Below are 23,019 nucleotides of genomic sequence, written 5' to 3' on the forward strand. Positions count from 1 at the left end.
CATTGAGTTCCCGATTTTTTTTCAATAGCCCAAATGGTTTTGTACTAATCCACACTTATGTATACAAGATACAGTGTAGGGCAGTGTGTATTTACCCAGTGAAAACAGTTTTTCCACTTTTTCTCAAAACCGGTTATGGAGGACATGGACAGTTTTGCATCTAGGCGACTCATACAGAAATGAGAGAAGCTATAAGCTGCGAGTAGAGGCTGTTAGTTACGTTACGATTTCTAGTCAGTGGCAGAAGTTAAAGAGGATCTCAGATCCAGTGCTGCTGCATCCGCACAATTATTAACTAAAATGATTCCTAATACATGCAACGTAGTTTATAGATGACTGAAGAAATAAATCATGGTAAAGCAAAATTAAACAAAAGACTTTCTTGTAAACGCTATAAATTTAACTACGTATGTAGCATGAAAGGTGATCTGTAACTTCAAGAAACTTATTTAAAATTCGAAAAAGAAATGCTACACATGGTGGTGACGCAAAACATTTGATAAATACAACAGATAGGCTACATGAGAAACGAGACATTGAAAGGTGGCTACACTGAGCCACTGCGCCAGAGATTGCGCTAAAGAGTATTATTAAGCCGCCTCCACAGTGCTTGTCGAGAGCTCGTAGTAGTCAGTGCCTGTCGAGGTCTCGTGGTAGTCTGTGCTGAGATGTTGTAGCAGAGAGTGTTTGTTGAGATGTGCTATTAGGCAGTGCTTGCTGAGATGTGATATTGGAGAGTTCTGGTTGAGATATAATGTAAGGATTAGAATGATTTTCATCAATATAAATGAGGTAATTAACTCAGTTTGTTTTTATTTTAGTGTCCTAAATAATGCGTCATTACAGGTTCAGTGAACAAAGCATCTGGCGTGTGTTCTTGTATTAGAGTGTAATTCTACTTTCCTTGAGCAATTATGGTATTTCTAATTTTCTTTTTTCACGTCAGTATAATTGGTATTTAAAAATTCTTGTCTTGTTGAAGAAGAACCGTGCCAGATGTACGTTGAGTCGCACTCCCACATACAGAACAGTTATACTTGTGCTTTGGTTTAGTAGGTTTTATAGTTGCTGGGGACTTAATTAATTAACTGTGTTTACGAAAATTTTCATTTCATTCTTTGTTGTTGTTCTTTGCAGTCAGATAGCGTAATAATACTAGTCAGGGTCAACCGTTTACGAAACAGCGCAATCGGACATACAGCTGCTAAATACTAAAAATATTTCAATCATATTTAATTAAGCCCCCATGCAACATTTAGCAATTGTTACAACCGAAAAAAATAAATCACACTTCGTTCTTCGAAGCTGAGGGCTTGGACATGGACCGATCTTTTCTAACACTTGTAACAATGAAACAAGTATACTTCATGAATGAACGTAAATTAAATGTCAATATTTTGGTTTATAGATTCCATATTCGATAAGTATCGGAAATAAAACCTAAGAACAAAAATACAGACCGTCGACGAACTTTTATTCTATGTGCCACACGAAATCGTAATGGATTCATGGAAAATGAAAAAAAAAAAAAGATACAGTTGTTTTATCTCTATTGTTATACTCCTTGTACGACGTGTCCCACAAACATTTGCAGTCTTTATAAATTTCTCCAGAAATTCTAATTTCCGTCCGCCTCGTACCCTGTCATTTGTTCTTGCCTCCCATGCAGCGGATCCGGGTTCGATTCCCGGGCGGGTTCGAGATTTTCTCCGCTCGTGAACTGGGTGTCCTCATCATCATTTTATCCTCATCATCATTTCATCCTCATCACCGTCACGCAAGTTGCGCATTGTGGCGCCGACTGCAATAGGACTTGCACTCGGCGGCCGAACTTCACCGGATCGGGCCTCTCGGCCAACAATGTCACACGATCATGTGTTACAACTACACTTAATACCACGCGCAGTGACAAAAGACGATCTTCTGTTGGGTGGATGACACAACAGCGCTACGCACGGCACGGTTTGTTGGGTGGAGCGGCGGGGGGGGGGGGGGGGGGGGGGAGGGGGGGGGGGAAGGGGGCGGGTCAGCCGTCGAGTGGTCCTATCCGCCCTACATCCGATAGGGGAAGTTCGTCGGTCGGTCGGTCACAACGTCCAACTTGACTCTCGGTTCTTGTGTGTATAGGGCCCTGAACCAAAACGACGACAGCAACATGCAAAGCATAGAATGAACTCCTCCGAAAATAACGGAAAACAGTGCAACTGTATGCTGTCTGCGCTTTCGAGCACGACACTTGCAATAACAGGATCAAGTTGTTATAAAGTCTTTGTAAGCGTGTCGCTGTGAGTAGGAATGTAACCGTTGTAGTACGCACATAATGGAAGTGAATTCGATTTTCACATTTTTTTTTTGTTCGATGTTTAATGTTCTGTGAATATGAACAACGTCAAGCGGCCAGGAACCTCGAAGTCTCCATTACAGATCCTTCTACACCTGTTTGAGGTTAACAGGTCGCAGCAACATAACTTCCAGTAGACCTATACATGGTCAAGTATTGAGCTGGTAAACTTAAATATTACGTGATTCGATTGTATGAAACAGAAACAAGACAGTATAATTACAGTTTATTGCATTTAATCTTAAAGAAAAGACCCCTTGGGGTAAAGCTAATTTGAATTGTTTGTGTTGTGGCGTAGCAAGACAGCCACGCCACGGAAGTAGCCGAAAGGCACGCGTTTAGCTCACGCAGGCCAGAGATAGGTCTGTAACAGGATACGTAATGAATGCTATAAAGAAAAGTACGTAGCTTCTGGAATACTTAACTTTAATCCATCCTTGGTACATCGCTCTTGACTGTACAAGTGAGACTCTTTAGATACAAGCTATGTAAGGCTAATGGCGCCTTGCTAGGTCGTAGCCATTGACTTAGCTGAAGGCTATTCTAACTATCTGCTCTGCAAATGAGTGAGGCTTCGTCAGTGTGCATCGCTAGCTACGTCGTCCGTACAACTGGGGCGAGTGCTAGTCAGTCTCTCGAGACCTGTCGTGTGGTGGCGCTCGGTCTGCGATCACTGCCAGTGGCGACACGCGGGTCCGATATGTACTAATGGACCGCGGCCGATTTAAAGCTACCACCTAGCAAGTGTGGTGTCTGGCGGTGACACCACAGTGTGTTCACTACTTCGAATCTTTCATGAAGTAAACTCGGGCAAGTAGGCGGCGAAGGGCGAGAGGTGCATCCGCCTCTCCGGAGTGCGAGGTGCAGTTGCCGAGGAGCGTCGCGTGAAATCGTCGATGACGGAGTCACCGAGGGGGACCAGTGCACTGGTGACGGTGCGCTGAACCCAGTAGCTCTGAAGTGCCCTTGACCTAGGGGCGAGGTCGGTGGGCGAGCTGCAGCAGTCCCCCCCCCCCCCCCCCCCCATTCCAGAGGAGCCGGTCCGGGGCAAGAGACGGGCTCCCACTTCTTTTTTATCACTCGTATACAATGGCGACACCAGAGACGAGTGATATTAGTGCGCCTTCGAGAGTTTCTGTTGCGCCTGATCCATCTCAACAGGACGAGTTGGGACAGGCTGAGGAGGATTGCACAGTAATGAGGAGACACTCAAAAATTACGTTGCTCCTGGAACAAAGTATTAAAAACGGAAAAATAAGCCAGGCAGCAATATTGCAGATAAAGAATGAATTGGCTGCATGGGCAATTGCCCATGCTAAATTGGAAGGAAGAGTAGAAGAGCTGGAGAAAGAAAACACCCGAATAAGACAACAGCAACAACAACCAAGCAAGACCTGGGCGGCGGTGGCTGCACAAGCCCCCACCAGACAAAATAATACAAAAGAAGCAATTGACAGGGTAACAAAGAAACAGGAGACGGCGGTCTTTCTTAGGACCTTGCCTGGAAAAGACACAAGTGTTAAAAGGATTCAGGAACTCCTGACTACCACAATTGACCCTGTCAAAGTCAAAATTAAGATAAAACGTGTCAAACCCAGCCGCAACTCAGTGATAGTAGAAGTTGCGTCTGAAGAAGACAAAACCAAATTGCTTGAAAATCCCAAACTAAATGCAGTTGTTAAATGTGAACCTCCAAAGAAAAGGAACCCCTTGGTCATACTGTATGACGTTCCTACAATAATGACAAACGAGGAACTGTCTGAAGCAATAAGAAAACAAAATTTTGAGGATATAAACGAAAACGAATTCCAAAGCAGTTTTAAACTAAGATTTAAAACGAGTCCTCGGGACCAGGATGTCGTACATCACGTTGCCGAGGTCTCCGCAACAATGTGGAAAAAAATAACAGTACTGGGCAGACTATGCGTGGGATTCCACGCTATTAATACTAAAGACTACATTGTGGTACCTCGTTGCCATAATTGCGGCGACTTGGACCACATCCTGAGGCACTGCACCAGGGGGTCGGCCTGCTCCAAATGCGGTGATAATGGACACACCCGGAAAGACTGTAAGGCCACAGGTGTCTGCATCCCTTGTAAGAGTCGTGGCAAGAAGTCTTGTGGAGCCACAGGACGGAACTGCCCTACCTACAGGATGCTTGAACAAAGATTGATTTCACGTATCGACTATGGCTGAAAACGGCATACCATGCAGCATGCCAAAGCATAAATCCCCGAGTAAAAGGAGGAGGGATGCAATGAGAGCAAGTAGGTTCAGGAACTTCCTGAAGTCGCTCATCAGCGCAGACGTTCAAACAGTTGACAAATCAATACAGACAGTCCCCCACCAGGGACATTGGCATTCAAACTGAGCTCCCCTCAGAGGTCAGAGCACCCTCCTCCCAATGCCGGGACACGCTGCCGATTAAAAATCCACAACGGCAAGAGCATCCTGTGGTAGTGACAGATAAAATCGCCAAACCCATCCAAGAGAGCATAATAACAAGCTCCACCGCCAACTCCGACACCAAAGACAAAGTGGTTAGGTTGCCACCCATGGACCTGGTGAGGGTGTACCCAAATCTTGAGTACACCATGCAACTAGCTAGACTGGAGCAGCCGACTACCCTGACCACTGCCTTGCGACATGTGGTCCGGGTTGGACATGAGTACGGACGAAGGGTAACCTTCTCGGTGATGGAGGCTGTGGACAGGATACAATTAAAGTCGGTGAACCTCCCCACTGACTTCGGAGCACTGCGGGACCTACTCAAAAAAGTCTTTGAAAGACGAGGAGAGAAATTCGACCTGGATGACATTTACCATCAATCAGTAATAGCAAACGGCCGACTGGCTTATGACTGGAACAAAACCTGGCCGCATGACCATATACATACTTATTTTCCGTGACGACCAGAATAAAAATCGGACAACTCAACACTCATAACAGTCGACTAGTAATGCAGGAGCTCCGAAAGGAAGTGGTGCAAAAGAGACTGGATGTACTCTGTTTACAGGAGCCGTACTCTCTGGCTGGAAAAGTTGCGTTCACTGCCGCAACATGGCAAACTGTTAGCGGTGGGGATATCCCCAGAACGGCTATTCTAATAACAAACACGGCACTGCGTGCAACCCCCTTGTCACAGTTCTCCAATAGTCACTGCAAAGTCGTGGAGATACAATTTCTGGCTGGAACTGTTATCATTATTAACACGTATTTCCAGTACGGAGAGAGAATCGAACAACATATAGACCATCTAGTGAGTGTGGCCACGGCGTTGCGGGGACGCAAAATCATTATAACTGCCGACATAAACGCCAAATCCCCCCTATGGTACAGTGGCACAAGGGATGAAAATGGAGCCAAAGCTGAAGAAATGATAATGGCTCTCCAACTAGTGGTGGCAAACAGACCAGGTAATCCCCCCACCTACGTGGCTGGAGGAGGACAGGGTACCAACACTGACGTGACGTTGGTCACGCCAAACACAGAGAATATACTCCAAGAGTGGAAAGTGGAAGACAATGGCACCACTAGCGATCATAATCTAATCACCTTCATGGTTGGAGATAGAGAGTGCCGCTGGGGCATGGGATGGGAGGTGCAAAGGAACTTCAGGAAAACAGATTGAGAACGCCTAGCCAGAGAGTGCGACATCCCTCCATTACCAGAAGGAGACGAAGGACAAGACATGAATGTGTACGACAGAGCAGAAGGACTGGTACGCGCAGTAACAAGAGCGATTGATGCGGCCGTACCAACCAGGAGAAGAGCCGTGGCGGCCACACCGGCACCATGGTCAGCCGAACTGCAAGAACTACGTCAGTCAGTTAGGAGACTGAGGAAGCACTACCAGCGCAGTGTCGTCTGGTGGGAAAAGCAAAGATGGCTGCAGTTATACCGGGAGGCAAAAGAGAACTTCCAAAAAGAATTACAAAAGACCAGAACAACTAGTTGGGAAATTTTGTAACCAGTCAGTTGGCCCTCGATCCTTGGGGTGTGCCATATAGATTGGTAAGGGAGAAGATTCGTTCCCCAACAATGATATCAACGCTCAGGCGCGGGGACGGGATGACGGAATCCTGGCAGGAAACTGCCGAGGTCCTCCTCCGGTCGCTGTTGCCTGACGATGATAGAAATGAAGACACTGAAGAGCAGCGTCAATTACGAGATGAAGACCTCCATAGGTATGGAAATGATGTGGCGGTCCTCCCCTTCTCTGAAGAGGAAGTTGCTGCTCTTATTAAGTCCCTAAAGAAGGGAAAAGCCCCCGGGCCAGACGGCATTGTGGCTGAGGTAGTGCAGTTCTTAGCCCCACAGTTAGTTGCGCCACTCACACATATTTTCAATGCATGCCTCAGGCAAGGCAAATTTCCAAAAATATGGAAAACTGCGAACGTGGTGATCATTAAAAAGGGCCCCGAGAAGGACCCTGCAGAGGCCAAATCCTACAGGCCCATTTGCCTGCTGGACGGCTTTGGCAAACTACTTGAAAAGCTACTAGCGGACAGATTGACTGCTCACCGCATGCTGCACGGGGTGAGCGACAGGCAATTCGGTTTTAGGCCGGGCCGATCGGCATCTGATGCAATCGCCCTAGCGGCCGAGGTCTGTGACTCAGCCCCGTGTAAGTATGTTGTTGGCATCATGGTGGATATCAGTGGCGCCTTCGACAACCTGTGGTGGCCTTCGCTCTTCTCCTGATTACGGGAGAAGGAGTGCCCAGGGCTGCTATATGGGTGTCTGAGGAGCTATTGTGAAGACCGGGAGGTATGGCTATCATCCCCTAGCGGGAAAGTCCGGAAAACTATCACCAAGGGTTGCCCCCAGGGCTCCGTGTTGGGTCCCCTTTTTTGGGACATCCACATGGAGCCTCTTCTGGAGAGCTTACAACAGAGCGAAGATGTGCTAGAGGTGATAGCCTACGCCGACGACCTCCTCCTGCTGGTTGGCGGCCGAAGTCGCGAGGACATAGAGCCAAAAATAGAGAGAGCAATAGACATACTGCAACTATGGTGCTGCAGGACCAAAATGACTATTTCACCAATCAAGTCGACTTACTTATTACTAAAGGACAATTAATAAGAAACCCGACTGTGAGAATTGACGGTATACCTGTTCTTAGGAGACGAGAGACACGTTACTTAGGAATCATCATCGATGAAAGGTGGAATTTTGCAAAGCACATAGAAACCGTGACCCAGAAAGCACTACAACCACTAAATAATCTGATTACCATAGGACACAAGAGATTCCACCTCCCGCCTCAATTAATTAAACTCTACCACAACAGTATACTGACATCAATAGTGGGTTACGGTTCGGGAGTCTGGGCTCACAGGCTCACGAGGGTGGTGCCTGCTGTGACGGTGAGGAGAGTACAAAGGAACATGATATTAAGGTCCGTGGGAGCTTATAGAACATCTCCAGGAGGAGCCCTGTTAATCATAATGGGACTCTGTCCCCTAGATATAAAGATTAGGGAACAGGCGGCTTGGTACTGGGTAAAAAAGGGTGTTATCACCAAGGTAGAAGAAATTATGGGAGCACCAGTCAAGGACAAAGGTGAGATTAGGGAAAGAGGGGTAAACCTATGAAAGGAAATATGGGAGTCGGATGAAACTGCTAGAAGAACCTTTCAGTTCCTAGCAGATGTAAGGGACAGACTGAAAATGAAGTACTTTAAGCCAACTCGAGGATTGTTCCACTTTCTCACCGGTCATGGCCCCTATCCGACATATCTTTGTCGGTTTGGGAAAAAGGCTACGCCTGCGTGTGACTGTGGCGCACTGGAGGGTACTCCCGACCATGTGGTTTCCGAGTGCCCCCTTTTCGATGATGTAGCCGGGACATTGAGACGACAACTACCCAGCACAAACACCTATGACCTTTTAAGACAGGAGGAGACATTTCACAGACTAAATACATTGGCAAACGAGCTATCACAAAAAGTTCTGACAACTTTTTTGAGAGACCTTTATGCTTAAGTAAATAGACAACACTGAATGCGACCACCGCCCCAATCCCATACCGCCGGTTCGTGGACAGGTCGACTTTACAGTTGGAATCCGCCACGACCAGGACCAGGGGGACTGGGGCAAATCCTGATGAAGACAACGCACCGATAATGACATAGATTAGGAAGTAGACGTAGTTAATTAGACTAGGATAGTAAGTTAGGAACCTGCAGCGATAATTTAACCCTTGCCTGCCCTGTGCCAGGGGCTTGCTCATAGGGATTAGCTCTATGAGCAGGGCATCAAGTAGGTTTATATCATCAACTGGCACAATTGTAACGCTGCAGGCAGTTAGTATTAACCTATCGTAGTAACTAGAAATTAGGCTAGCTAGTAAATTAAGAAGTAGTCTGCCTAGTAGAAATCGTAGAACTGTCTGTAGTTAAGAAAAATGTATAGCTGCTATTGTAAATCTAGAAATATAGGACCCACTAATCATTAAGGTGGTGGGTCATTATTGTATAATTATTATGAAAAGAAATAAAGAATTTTTAAAAAATCATGTTTCGCTTTCTTTTCGGCACTTTCGATAAACACAATTGTGAAACGAAGCGCAAAATTCATCTTTTCTCAACAACCACTACGCCTGCTTTTCTACTTAGTGTACGTGTAACAGTTTGTAACAAGTACATTTCTTCGTAGTCTTGTTATTTAATTATTTATTACGTTTCCACAAACGTATATCGACTACTTTTTTTTAAATTGGTTCAAATGGTTCTGAGCACTATGGGGCTTAACATCTGAGGTCATCAGTCCCCAAGAACTTAGAACTACTCAAATCTAACTAACCTAAGGACATCACACACATCCATGCCCATTTCGAACCTGCGACCGTAGCGGTCGCGCAGTTCCAGACTGAAGCGCATAGAACGCCCGGTCACAGCGGCCAGTTCGACTAGTTTTACTTATTTTTAAAGACATTTATAATTTTACTGAGATCTCATTTGAAATCCTTCCTTTAAGTACCACCTGAATTTATTAGCTTCTATGTTGCCATCTCTTCTGCCGATGATTGTGAAATTACCGAGCGAGGAAGGGAAGTGACAGGACAATGGGATCACATTCGAGATGACTGACGCCCAGATCCCTGTCCAGCCATCCAGATGTAGGTTTTCCGTGCTTTCCCTAAATCATTAAAGGCAAATGCCGGTATGATTCCTATCAAAAAGACATAGTCATTTCCCTTCCCCATCCATTCCTAATCCGAGTTTGTGCTCCGTCTCTTGTGGCCTTGTTATCGACGAGACGTAAAATTCTCTAACCTTCCTTCTATCCCTTCTTTTTTTTTTGTTGATTTCATTTTCATCGTTATTTTTCATTGCATTTGTTCGGGACGGACGTCCAGCGTCACTCGTTCAAGTTCATCGTACATCGGTTCTCTCATTATTTTATTGTCCCTTCCGAACACGAGTGGCTGGATTTCAGAAAACATGTTCACAACTACTGACAACGGCCAGCTGTGCTCGAATCCTGTAAACATGTGACGTCACGCTCCTGTGCTCATTGTTACGAATAGTCAGCAGCGAGTCACTATGTGTACTGTGTAGAAGTCACGGGCCATCTTACACCCCCACCTCCGACAATAAAAGATTATGTGAACAGTATTCGATTAAATCTCACTGTTAGGGCCCGGATCTTGCAGAAACGGAAACGGGGATGCTGTAGCGGATATCTCCTTTCCAGTTTATAACAGAAAATTTCCGCTATCTCTGAAGATATATCTCTCAAGACGTAACTCCTCAATATCGAACCTGTAATGCTCCCGTTCCCTTTTCCTTCCTCTTTCCTATTTCTACCTCTGGTCGTACGTCTCACTTCGCGAGTATCTCACGATTTGACAACATTATCTGTCGTAACACTGTGGCCGGGTGTCTTCCCTGCCAAGGTCATCCGTTGACCTGTGTCGTGAGCGCAATCTGTTAGTATCCCGTGTTCTGTAAGGTGGAGAATGGGAATCATCGCGACATTTGACTAGATGAATGTTGAAAGCTTCCTCAAATGGCCGATTTACCAAACTAAAACGTCGGTAATCCGGCCCGCAAAATCGATTCAGGCACTGCTTACCTTCCTGACTTGGAAGCTAGCACGCTGCGTGTTAAGCTGTACCGACACATCTACTACCAGTCTCGTATCTGTAGTACTTTCCGTTGTTTTGAAATGGTAAGTGTTCAAAAGGCTATCGACGTATTTCCTTACGTTTATAGCTTAAAGGAAGTCGGACGGAAGAGTTATGTTCATCTCGCTCACTTCTAGATTCTTAGTTTTAATAACAAGCTTTAAAATAAAATTCCTAGAACACGGGAATAAACAAATTGTCGGACATCTTTGTAAGTAAACGAACATACGCCGTTTTACATCAAGTGCTGCCATACTCATTGTGCAGTGCAAGCAGACATAAATTTAGACTTGTGCTGTAACGAGAGATATGTCCGCTGTACAACATATTCAAAACCATCTGGCTTCGCCGGCGATATATGGCTGTTAAGTTGCCTGTAGTAGCCGAGCCAGGTTGGTAAGTAGGACCTGGCCAGTGCTGCGCGGCGAATTTTGTTGGGTGGGCACCCAGCTAGCCGCTGGGCGGATGTAACTTGGGATTCCCACATCGGCTAGGTACTTTCTACCGCTACATGCCAATGAACTACGGGCAAACATGGCCAAGGTCTGGAATATTCACTCCTAGATAAGCTACAAAGAACGACAGCTTTGAAATCACAATAAAGAGCCGGATGCAATAAAATTACTGCCATATTTATAAAACGAAGGTTAGCAATATTATTAACATTTATGTGTAAAGTTGTTCATAACAACATTAAGTGAAGCTAGAGACACACTACATACGCGTGCGACACACCATTAGCATGGTACTGAAGTCAGCTATAAAACGACCATATTTATCTTGAATGAGATTTTCACTCTGCAGCGGAGTGTGCGCTGATATGAAACTTCCTGGCAGATTAAAACTGTGTGCCGGGCCGAGACTCGAACTCGGGACCTGTTCGAATCTCGGCCCGGCACACAGTTTTAATCTGCCAGGAAGTTTCATATTTATCTTAATACTTAAACATTCTAATTCCAATAAATAATTTATTCAACGCTTCATAATATCGTGACAGAACAAAGCGTTCTCCACACAAACATGATAGATTAGGAATGATTTGTCCTATGGTTCCAATTTGTTTCTGTTTATGTTTGTTTAACAAGGATTTTTATAAATCAGTGTTTGTAAGATGGATGTTGCAGTAGCATTAAAGGGAAGCGGTTAGCCGAATAAAATTACGAGATTAGCAAGCACTTGTTTCGTTTTGCAAATCACAGCTTTTTATTGTACGTGTTTAACATGTAGAAAGTAATACCCGGCTGCCACTTATCTAAAACTGTATGCGATGTATTAGGGTGGTGCATTAGTTCGTAGCGTTTTCAATAAAATTAATAAACACGATAGATACACATAACTGAGGCTAAAGTCATCAATAATACAGAGTGATTCACGAAGATATGCAAATATTTTAATACGTTATTCTACAACTAAAACTAAAGAAAAAAGTTCATATAAACATACACTCCTGGAAATTGAAATAAGAACACCGTGAATTCATTGTCCCAGGAAGGGGAAACTTTATTGACACATTCCTGGGGTCAGATACATCACATGTTCACACTGACAGAACCACAGGCACATAGACACAGGCAACAGAGCATGCACAATGTCGGCACTAGTACAGTGTATATCCACCTTTCGCAGCAATGCAGGCTGCTATTCTCCCATGGAGACGATCGTAGAGATGCTGGATGTAGTCCTGTGGAACGGCTTGCCATGCCATTTCCACCTGGCGCCTCAGTTGGACCAGCGTTCGTGCTGGACGTGCAGACCACGTGAGACGACGCTTCATCCAGTCCCAAACATGCTCAATGGGGGACAGATCCGGAGATGTTGCTGGCCATGGTAGTTGACTTACACCTTCTAGAGCACGTTGGGTGGCACGGGATACATGCGGACGTGCATTGTCCTGTTGGAACAGCAAGTTCCCTTGCCGGTCTAGGAATGGTAGAACGATGGGTTCGATGACGGTTTGGATGTACCGTGCACTATTCAGTGTCCCCTCGACGATCACCAGTGGTGTACGGCCAGTGTAGGATATCGCTTCCCACACCATGATGCCGGGTGTTGGCCCTGTGTGCCTCGGTCGTATGCAGTCCTGATTGTGGCGCTCACCTGCACGGCGCCAAACACGCATACGACCATCATTGGCACCAAGGCGGAAGCGACTCTCATCGCTGAAGACGACACGTCTCCATTCGTCCCTCCATTCACGCCTGTCGCGACACCACTGGAGGCGGGCTGCACGATGTTGGGGCGTGAGCGGAAGACGGCCTAACGGTGTGCGGGACCGTAGCCCAGCTTCATGGAGACGGTTGTGAATGGTCCTCGCCGATACCCCAGGAGCAACAGTGTCCCTAATTTGCTGGGAAGTGGCGGTGCGGTCCCCTACGGCACTGCGTAGGATCCTACGGTCTTGGCGTGCATCCGTGCGTCGCTGCGGTCCGGTCCCAGGTCGACGGGCACGTGCACCATCCGCCGACCACTGGCGACAACATCGATGTACTGTGGAGACCTCACGCCCCACGTGTTGAGCAATTCGGCGGTACGTCCACCCGGCCTCCCGCATGCCCACTATACGCCCTCGCTCAAAGTCCGTCAGCTGCACATACGGTTCATGTCCACGCTGTCGCGGCATGCTACCAGTGTTAAAGACTGCGATGGAGCTCCGTATGCCACGGCAAACTGGCTGACACTGACGGCGGCGGTGCACAAATGCTGCGCAGCTAGCGCCATTCGACGGCCAACACCGCGGTTCCTGGTGTGTCCGCTGTGCCGTGCGTGTGATCATTGCTTGTACAACCCTCTTGCAGTGTCCGGAGCAAGTATGGTGGGTCTGACACACCGGTGTCAATGTGTTCTTTTTTCCATTTCCAGGAGTGTAGATCCGCAAATGTTTAGTTAAGGAGTTACGACTAATAAAAAAAAATTGCCAGAAATTCAGCTACTTCCGTAATATGAAGCCATCGCAAAAGTGTACGAGGTTAAAGTAAAGCATGATATACATTTATTTGGCTGTTACTGAGCCGGTGAATCTAATAAAACATGTATCAGACGTGTATCTGCAGTAGTTTTCCATAACATCCAGAGAAGCAAAGACGTAATTTCGTAAAATTTTTAATTTATTAACTACTTGGATCAATTGTTTTTTAGATTCCAGACATTTGCACAAAGTTTTCAACGGAAGATGCACACAATTTAATTTTGGAAATATGATGGTAAGAATGTTTTCTGAAACTGTATGAATGTGTCAGATAATCTGCTTTTATTAATACCGTGGCACACATAAATTCATGTTCAGGAAGTTGTACAGTGTACATACAATTTCACAGAACATTCACAATAAATGTTCAAAAATGTCCACCAAGTTCAATGTATTTAGCTGCACATGTAAGAACAGATTTCGTTGCTCGTTTCAGTTTCACAGTATTATTCTTAATTTCGTCTATTGCATTCATAATGCGAACAAGTAATGCAGATACACGTCTGGGACATGTTTTACTACACTACTGGCCATTAAAATTGCTACACCACGAAGATGACGTGCTAAAGACGCGAAATTTAACCGACTGGAAGTAGATGCTATGATATGCAAATGATTAGCTTTTTAGAGCATTCACACAAGGTTGGCGCCGGTGGCGACACCTAAACGCGCTGACATGAGGAAAGTTTCCAACCGATTTCTCATACACAAACAGCAGTTGACCGGCGTTGCCTGGTGAAACGTTGTTGTGACGCCTCATGCAAGGAGGGGAAATGCGTACCATCACGTTTCCGACTTGGATAAAGGTCGGATTGTAGCCTGTCACGATTGCGGTTTATCGTATCACGACATTGCTGCTCACGTTGTTCGCGATCCAATGACTGTTAGCAGAATATGGAATCGATGGGCTCAGGAGGGTAATACGGAACGCCGTGCTGGATCCCAACGGCCTCGTATCACTAGCAGTCGAGATGACAGTTATCTAATGCGCATGGCTGTAACGGATCGTGCAGCCACGCCTCGATCCGTGAGTCAACAGATGGGGACGTTAGCAAGACAACAACCATCTGCACGAACAGTTCGACGACGTTTGCAGCAGCATAGACTATCAGCTCGGAGACCATGGCTGCGGTTACCCTTGACGCTGCATCACAGACTGGAGCGCCTGCGATGGTGTACTCAACGACGAACCTGGATGCACGAATGGCAAAACGTCATTTTTTCGGATGAATCCAGGTTCTGTTTACAGCATCATGATGGTCGCATCCGTGTTTGACGACATCGCGGTGAACGCACATTGGAAGCGTGTATTCGTCATCGCCATACTGGCGTATCACCCGGCGTGATGGTATGGTGTGCCATTGGTTACACGTCTCTGTCACCTCTTGTTCGCATTGACGGCACTTTGAACAGTGGACGTTACATTTCAGATGTGTTACGATCCGTGGCTCTACCCTTCATTCGATCCCTGCGAAACCCTACATTTCAGCAGGATAATGCACGACCGAATGTTGCAGGTCCTGTACGGGCCCTTCTGGATACAGAAAATGTTGGAGTGCTGTCCTGGCCGGCACATTCTCCAGATCTCTAACCAATTGAAAACGTCTGGTCGATAGTGGCCGAGCAACTGGCTCGTCACAATACGCCAGTCACTACTCTTGATGAACTGTAGTATCGTATTGAAGCTGCATGGGCAGCTGTACCTGCACACGCCATCCAAGCTCTGTTTGATTCAATGCCCAGGCGTATCAAGGCCGTTATTACGGCCAGAGGTGGTTGTTCTGGGTACTGATTTCTCAGGATCTATGCACCCAAATTGCGTGAAAATGTAATGACATGTAGGTTCTAGTGCAATATATTTGTCCAATGAATACCCGTTTATCATCTGCATTTCTTCTTGGTGTAGCAATTTTAATGGCCAGTAGTGCAGATTCACTAGACCAATAAGAACCAAATAAATGGAAATCGTGCTTTACTTTAACCTCGCACACTTTTGTGTACACAGCAGACTGCCAACGCAGGGGTAACTTTTCGATTCCGCGGCTTTAGAAATCACGTGGATTTGATGCGGGACATGTTTGGAGACCGTTTTCATCATGAAAGCAACTTCCTCGAAGGTTGTTCGACAGACAGCAATAATGCTGAAAATTTGAGGGTGTAAGATCAGGTGAATAAGTTGGGTACAGAAAGTCTTCGCAACTCAACTTCCGTATAGTGCTTTTTGTCAGTCTAATAAGATGCGGGCGGGCGTTATCGTGGAGGTAGTATCATTTCACGCACTGTTCCCCGTCATTGTGCTTGGATTACGTCTGCAAGACGTTTCAGGTGTTGACAATAAATCTCAGGAGTGATGCTTACAAATCGGGAAAGCAATTCGTAACACATCATACCTCCGCTGTTCCACCAGAGGCGTAACAATCTTTTGTGGATGCGCTCAGGTCTTTGTACGGGTAGTTGCCGTTTTGTTTGGGCTCAACCATTCCTTTATTTTCCTTACGTTAGCTCAAAGACACCAGTAACGATAGAGGATAGGAATAGTCGGTGTTGTTCACGAGCCGACTGATTACAGGCAGGTAGAAATGCACCTTCGGCCACTCGATGATCTTTGTGATTTTGACTGAGAGCGTGCGGTACCCATACTCTCGATTTCTGAACCTTCCCCATTGCATGCAAATGTCGCACAATAGTCGAATGATGATACTTCATCACATTTGCCAGTTCTCAAATACACTGACTTTGGCCATTGTGGATTAATGCTTTTAAGCGATGTCCATCGAGCCCTGAACATGGCGAGTCACTAATGTCAAAACGATCCTCCTTAAATCGAGAAAACCATTTTCTTGCCGTTCTCTGTCCAATCGCATTATCCCCACACACGGCGAAAATGTTTCTGGCTACCTCTGTCACTTTCATCCCTCTACTGAACTCAAACAATGTCGGAAATATTCCGATTTCTCCACTTGCCACTTCATTTTCTACAATCCACAGCTCCACTCACTAAATCCAAGAGACGAAACGACAATAGGTGAACTAGAGACAAAAATGACAATTGATAAACAACCCCACAGAAACCGCAACACCAACATGCAAAACAAAAACTGTACGAACTTTTGCGTCTACGTAATATGTCTGAAATCACAAAACATTTACTCATTAGAATGACGGCCTAGTTCCAAGATGCTCACGTGATTGTAATAATAAGGCACGTGTAAGAAGTTTCAAATACGCGCCTCGGGCATGGATGTGTGTGATGTCCTTACGTTAGTTAGGTTTAAGTAGTTCTAAGTTCTAGGGGACTGATGACCACAGCTGTTAAGTCCCATAGTTCTCAGAGCCATTTGAACCATTTTTTTTTTTTTCAAATACGCGAGCGGAGCATGATTCGAATTCTTTTGATGTTCATGTCTGGTTGGGTCATGTGGCTGGTAATGGTTGAGCAGCCAGTGAGCTACATGTGTTAAAGTGATCGTTTTTGTATCGGCATATTTCGATGTGCTGATATTCAGGACAGTAATTTTTCGGTGTACACGTTCTGGGCTTAGAAAATACACGGTCAGTGCTAGAGTAACTAACAGTGACTGACCTTTGTTATAACGAACTAGTTATTTCAAATACACTGAGGCGACAAAAGCCATGGGACAGCGATACGTGCACACATACACAGATGGCGGTGGTATCGCGTTCATGAGGTATAAAAGGGCAGTGCTTTGGTGGCGCAGTCCCCTACCCTCCATCTCTACACCCTTCATCTCCTTTCCCAAGGTGGCTTCCATCGACTCCCCCTCCCAGATGATGCCCTCTCTCCCTCCATCTATCCCTCCTATCAACTGTGATCCTCACCCCCCCTCCTTTCCTCCATCCTTTCCTTGGGCTCCCTCTCCCCCCCCCTTCCATCCTGTTTTCTCCCCACCAAACCTCTCCCTCGCTCCCTTCTCCCCCCCCCCCCCCCGAGTCCTTTTCGTATTCCCCTCCTCTGCCTTCCCCACTCCCTCCCACTCCCTGTCGCGTCTGCCCAGCACCCCCCCCCACCCCTCTTATGGGTCCTCATCCCCCATTGGCTCCTTTCCCGCCTCCCCCCCCTTAGCTTTTCCTCTCCTTCCCCCCTTTTTTATTTTCCCATCATCTGTCCCATTACCCCCACCTGCTCTCGGCTGTGGTATGTCACATTTGCTAACCTTTTAGTGCAGTGTTCCAGTGATTGTTCAGTGTTGTTCGTCTTTCTCGTGTTGCGAACAGAAACCATCTGTCGCTGGGTGTGAATTTTATGTCTTTTGCGAACAGAAACCAGACTGTCGCCGTGTTTTTTAATTGTCTGTCTATTGTTTTACCTATCTGCTTCGTATGTATTTTATTATTATCATCATCATCCCTTTGTTCTATGTTTTAAGTTCCACGATTTTTTTTCGCCATGTTACTATTTAATTCTCCGATTTTATTGCCAGTTTTTATTATTTATTCTCTTCGTCCTTTTAACAAAGTCTGTAGGCTGAAGAGCGGCATACTAAGCTGCTGCCAGCCCGCCCTCTTGGGGGGGGGGGGGGGGGGGGAATCGAAATTCAATAAAGAAAAAAAGAAAGTGGCGCAGTGATTTGTCGTCAATCGCTTCGTGCGACAAAGTTTTGAAGTGGTTATGGCGGGAATTAACGGAGTGTGAACTCGGAATGGTAGTTGGAGCTAGACGCATGGGACATTCCACTTCGAAAATCGTTATGGAATTCAATATTCCGAGAACCACAGTGTCAAGAGCGTGCCAAGAAAACCAAATTTCAGGCAATTACCTCTCACTTAACGATCCAGAGCAAAGGCGTTTGCGTAGAGTTGTCGGTGCTAACAGACAAGCAACACTGCTTGAATTAACATCAGAAATCAATGTGGAACTTTCAACGAACGTATCCGTCGGGGCAGTGCTACGAAATTCGGTGTTAACAAGCTGTGGCAGCAGACGACCAATGCGAGTGCTTTTACTAACAGCACGACTTCACCTGCAGCGCCTCTCCTGAGCCCGTGATTTGTAACCTCCCAACAGGAAACTCCCAATAGTAACCTTCCAACAGTAAAAAATATATATATTATTCATTCTTAGTGCAACCTTCCAACAGAAAAATTCCGAAACCTACCAATAGTAAAAATATGTATAGCATTCAAATTCAGTGTTAACTTTCCAACAGTAAGAATAATATGTATAGCATTCACATTTCAGCGCAACCTCGCCACAGATAAATTCCCTAACCTACCAATAATAAAATGTTACTAACCTCTTAATAAAAAAATGTGACTCATATATAACCTTTCAATAATTAACTGACTGTGAATCTAAACTGGTTAATTTGGACGTCAGCAGTGCTGCGTCATGACCCTGAAAGATCATGCTGAATAAATTGAAAATTCTTACCTCAATGAAGTCGCCGGATAACGCGTATATATCTGCTCCTATAAGAAATTTTTGTGGCACAGCCCAGTGCAATGCTGACCGATAGATTTGTCATGTATAGTCGGCCAGAGTGGCCGAGCGGCTCTAGGCGCTACAGTCTGGAACCGCGCGACCGCTACGGTCGCAGGTTCGAATCCTGCCTCGGCTATGTGTGATGTCCTTAGGTTAGTTAGGTTTAAGTAGTTCTAAGTCTAGGAGACTAGGGGACTGATGACCTCAGAAGTTAAGTCCCATAGTGCTCAGAGCCATTTGAACCATTGTCATGTATAAAAAGAAACGACTGATTTTTCTTTACAATAATCGGGATGACCATGCATTGGAGAAATTAGTAAATTCTTTAAATTGAGATCAATGATTGTCAAAAGTTAATTTTTATAAGAAAGATTATTATTAAGAGATTTCTTTTTAAAACATTTACATGGGACCTGGTATAGTAATACTACATATGGGCGAGGCTGCTTTTATCTTACACTACATTGCTCAGGCACTGCCATCGTTCCCCACGACCAGCCCAGCCAACTCCGTACACACGACTGGTAGCTACTACTTACTCCTACTGCTACACGGTTCCTACTGCATACTACACTGCTCTCTGGTCTGAGATTCTCTTATAGCTTACATATCGCAGGCAGCGCGTGAGCGATCCATCGAAATTACATCTGTTCGAGTGCACTAGCAACAAATACCTTAACCATGGACCTCTTACAACTTTGCCGGTTGGACTCTAGATGACTGGAAAATGGTGTCCTGATCAGATGAGTCCCGATTTCAGTTGGTAAGAGCTGATTATAGGGTCCCAATGTAGCGCATACCCCACGAGGACATGGAACTAAGTTGTCAACAAGGCACCATGCTAGCTGGTGGTGGTTGCTTAGTGGTGTGGTCTGTGTTTACATGAAGTAGACTGGGTCCTATGGTGCAAATGAACTGATCATTGACTGGAAATGGCCATTTTCGGCTACTTTGAGATCATTTAACGCCTTTCAGTGGTGGAAATTTTATGGCTGATAATGCGCCATGTTTGAAGAACAGTTCGAACGAACAATTTGGCCACCTAGATCGCCTGACATTAATGCCATCGAACATTTATGGGACATAATCGATAGGCTGGTTCATTTACAAACTGCTGCATTGGTGACACTTTCGCAATTATGGACGGCTATAGAGGCAGCATGGCTCGATATATCCGCAGGGGACTTCCAACGACTTTTTGAGTCCTTGCCACCTGAAACTGCTGCACTAAGCTGTGCAAAAGGAGGTACGACACGATATTTACAGGTATTCTGTGACTTTTTTCCACTCAGTGTAGTATAAAAACCAACCCGCCAGGATAGCCGAGAGCGCTAACGCGCTGCTTCCTGGACTCGGGTAGGCGCGCTGGCCTTGGGTCGAATCCGCCCGGCGGATTAACGACGACGGACGGTGTGCCGACCAGCCTGGATGTGGTTTTTAGGCGGTTTCCCACATCCTACTAGGTGAATACCGGGCTGGTCCCCACGTCCCGCCTCAATTACACGACTTGCAGACATTTGAAACTCATTCACACTATTTCACGATTTCCACCAGACGCAGACAGCTGGGGTACACTAATTCCATCCCGAGGGGTATGGGGTGACGTCAGGAAGGGCATCCGGCCACCCCTTATCTTAACCATGCCAAATCCGTACGTAACCCTGCCGACCCTGCGCACAATGCGGGATAAAGGCGGTAACGAAAGAAAGAAAGAAAGAAAGTGTAATATAAAATCCAGGCCTGGCAAAACAGGACTCACGAGATAATCCCCTCCAATGAGTGTTTCGCTCTCCAGTTCTACCTGGGCGGCGTCTTCAGGGTTTGTCCGCAGCATTCGGCTCGTTTGTTTATCGGCAGTCAAGTGGGCCAAGGTCTTTTGGATAAATAAATGCTTTGCTGGTCTGCTTGCTCACCGCCTTTTTTTTTTTTTTTCATACTCTAAAGCGCCAAAGAAACTGGTAAAGGCATGCGTATTCAAAATCAGAGATATGTAAACAGACAGAATACGGCCGTGCCGTCGGCAACGTCTATATGAGACAAGCGTCTCGTGCAGTTGTTAGCTCGGATAATGCTGTTACAATGGCAGGTTATCAAGATTTAAGTCAGTTTGAGATTTTCTCGTACGACCATTTCGCGAGTGTACCGTGAATATCAGGAATCCGGTAAAACATCAAATCTCCGGCATCGCTGCGGCCGGAGAAACATCCTGCAAGAACGGGACCAACGACGACTGAAGAGAATCTTTCAAAGTGACTGAAGTGCAACCCTTCCGCAAATTGCTGCAGGTTTCAGTGCTGGGCCACCAGCATGTGCGAGCGTGTGAATCATTCAACGAAACATCATCAATGTGGGCTTTCTGAGCCGAAGGCCCCTTCGTGTACCCTTGATGACTGCACGATACAAAGTTGCCCGCCTCGTGTAGGCCCGTCAACATTTGACTATTGATGACTGGAAACATGCTGTCTGGTCGGGCGAGTTTCGTTTCAAATTTTATCTAGCGAATGGACGTGTACAGGTATGGAAACAACCTCATGAAACCATGGACCCTGCACGTCAGCAGTAGACTGTTCAAGCTTGTGGAGGCTCTGTAATTGTGTGGGGCGTGTGCAGTTGGAGTGATACGGGACCCTTGATAAGTCTAGGACTCTAACTGGTGACATGTACGTAGGCATCCTGTCTTATCACCTGCGTCCCTTCATGTCCAGTTTGCATTCCGACAGACTTAGGCAATTTGAGCAGGACAATGCGACATCCCACACGTCCAAAATTGCTACAGAATGCCTCCAGGAACATTCTTCTGTGTTTAAACACTTCCGCGGGCCGCAAAAAACCCCAGTCACATTATTGAGCATATCTGGGATGCCTTGCGACGTGCTGTTCAGAGGAGATCTCCACCTCCTCGCATGCTTAGGGATTTATGGACAGACCTGCAGGATTCATGGTGACAGTTCCCTCCAGCACTACTCCGGACATTAGTCGAGTCCATGCCACGTCGTTTTGCGGCACTTCTGCGTGCTCTGGGGAGTCTTACACGATATTAGGCGGGTATACCAGTTTCTTTGGCTCTTCAGTGTATATATTCTCATCAATATTGCGCTATCGTTCCATTAGTCATGTTTTTCATTACTGTGGCTAACATTCTGGTTTTGATACTGGCTCTTACTGTTGCTCTTTTTCTATTGTGGATCTTAAGAATGGAAAAAACAAAGAACACTGAAAACCGTTTTCTTCATGAGTAGTGGAAGATAAAGTAATTTTTTGTACGCAACTACGATGAAAACCCCAGTTTTTAAGGCGTAAGAAATGCTTATATCAAAACAAACATAGAAATCTGCTTCACGTTTTACTTCATTCCGTGAAGCAACACGCCGGTGTTAGTCATGATGAACTATGCATTTCTGTCGATAACTTAAAAAAAATGGTACAAAGGTGCCTGAACGATGAAATCTTAAGGTGGCGTAGGACGTCAAGCTGGCCGACTTGGAGCAGGAGAGGCACCACGGGACATTTTAATTTCCACTGTCTATGCTTTTACAAGTAAATTTATAAAACATTGTCAGCATGACCAGGAAGGATTACCGGCCGGTGTGGCCGAGCGGTTCTAGGCGCTACAGCCTGGAACCGTGAGACCGCTACGGTCGCAGGTTCGAATCCTGCCTCGGGCATGGATGTGTGTGATGACCTCAGGTTAGTTAGGTTTAAGTAGTTCTAAGTTCTAGGGGACTGATGACCTCAGAAGTTAAGTCCCATAGTTCTCAGAGCCATTTGAACCATTTTTTGAACCAGGAAGAATTCAGGATTCACACTCGTAGCAGCGGAAGTTCAAAAACATAACAAAATAATTTTTTTACATGTGAAATTTAATCATTTTTTTCGCTTACTATTGGCTGCATTTGTTGCTATAGGTACACTTTTCTTCATAAGTAAGAGAGACTGTTCGATGAATTTTGCACAGCATACAAACCATACTTACAGGTGTCTGAAACTCTAGAGTCTATTTAATTTATGAAAAAATGAGTGATCTGTTACATTTTAAACTTTATATTTAGAAAAAACTCAAATTTTGTAGTTAATTATCTCAATTTTTACCACAGTTTTTAATAGATTTGGAAAATTCTAGAGTTTCATACACCT

At 45.6% G+C, this 23,019-nt stretch overlaps 1 protein-coding gene across 1 annotated transcript in view; it reads right to left on the reverse strand.

The window, feature by feature from the left end:
• LOC126456638 (serpin B6-like) overlaps positions 1-23,019 on the reverse strand; it is a 221,195-nt gene that overhangs the window by 126,922 nt on the left and 71,254 nt on the right. The window lies entirely within an intron of this gene.

This window comes from Schistocerca serialis, chromosome 2 (assembly GCF_023864345.2).
Source record: "Schistocerca serialis cubense isolate TAMUIC-IGC-003099 chromosome 2, iqSchSeri2.2, whole genome shotgun sequence".
Classification (NCBI taxonomy): Eukaryota; Metazoa; Arthropoda; class Insecta; order Orthoptera; family Acrididae; genus Schistocerca; species Schistocerca serialis.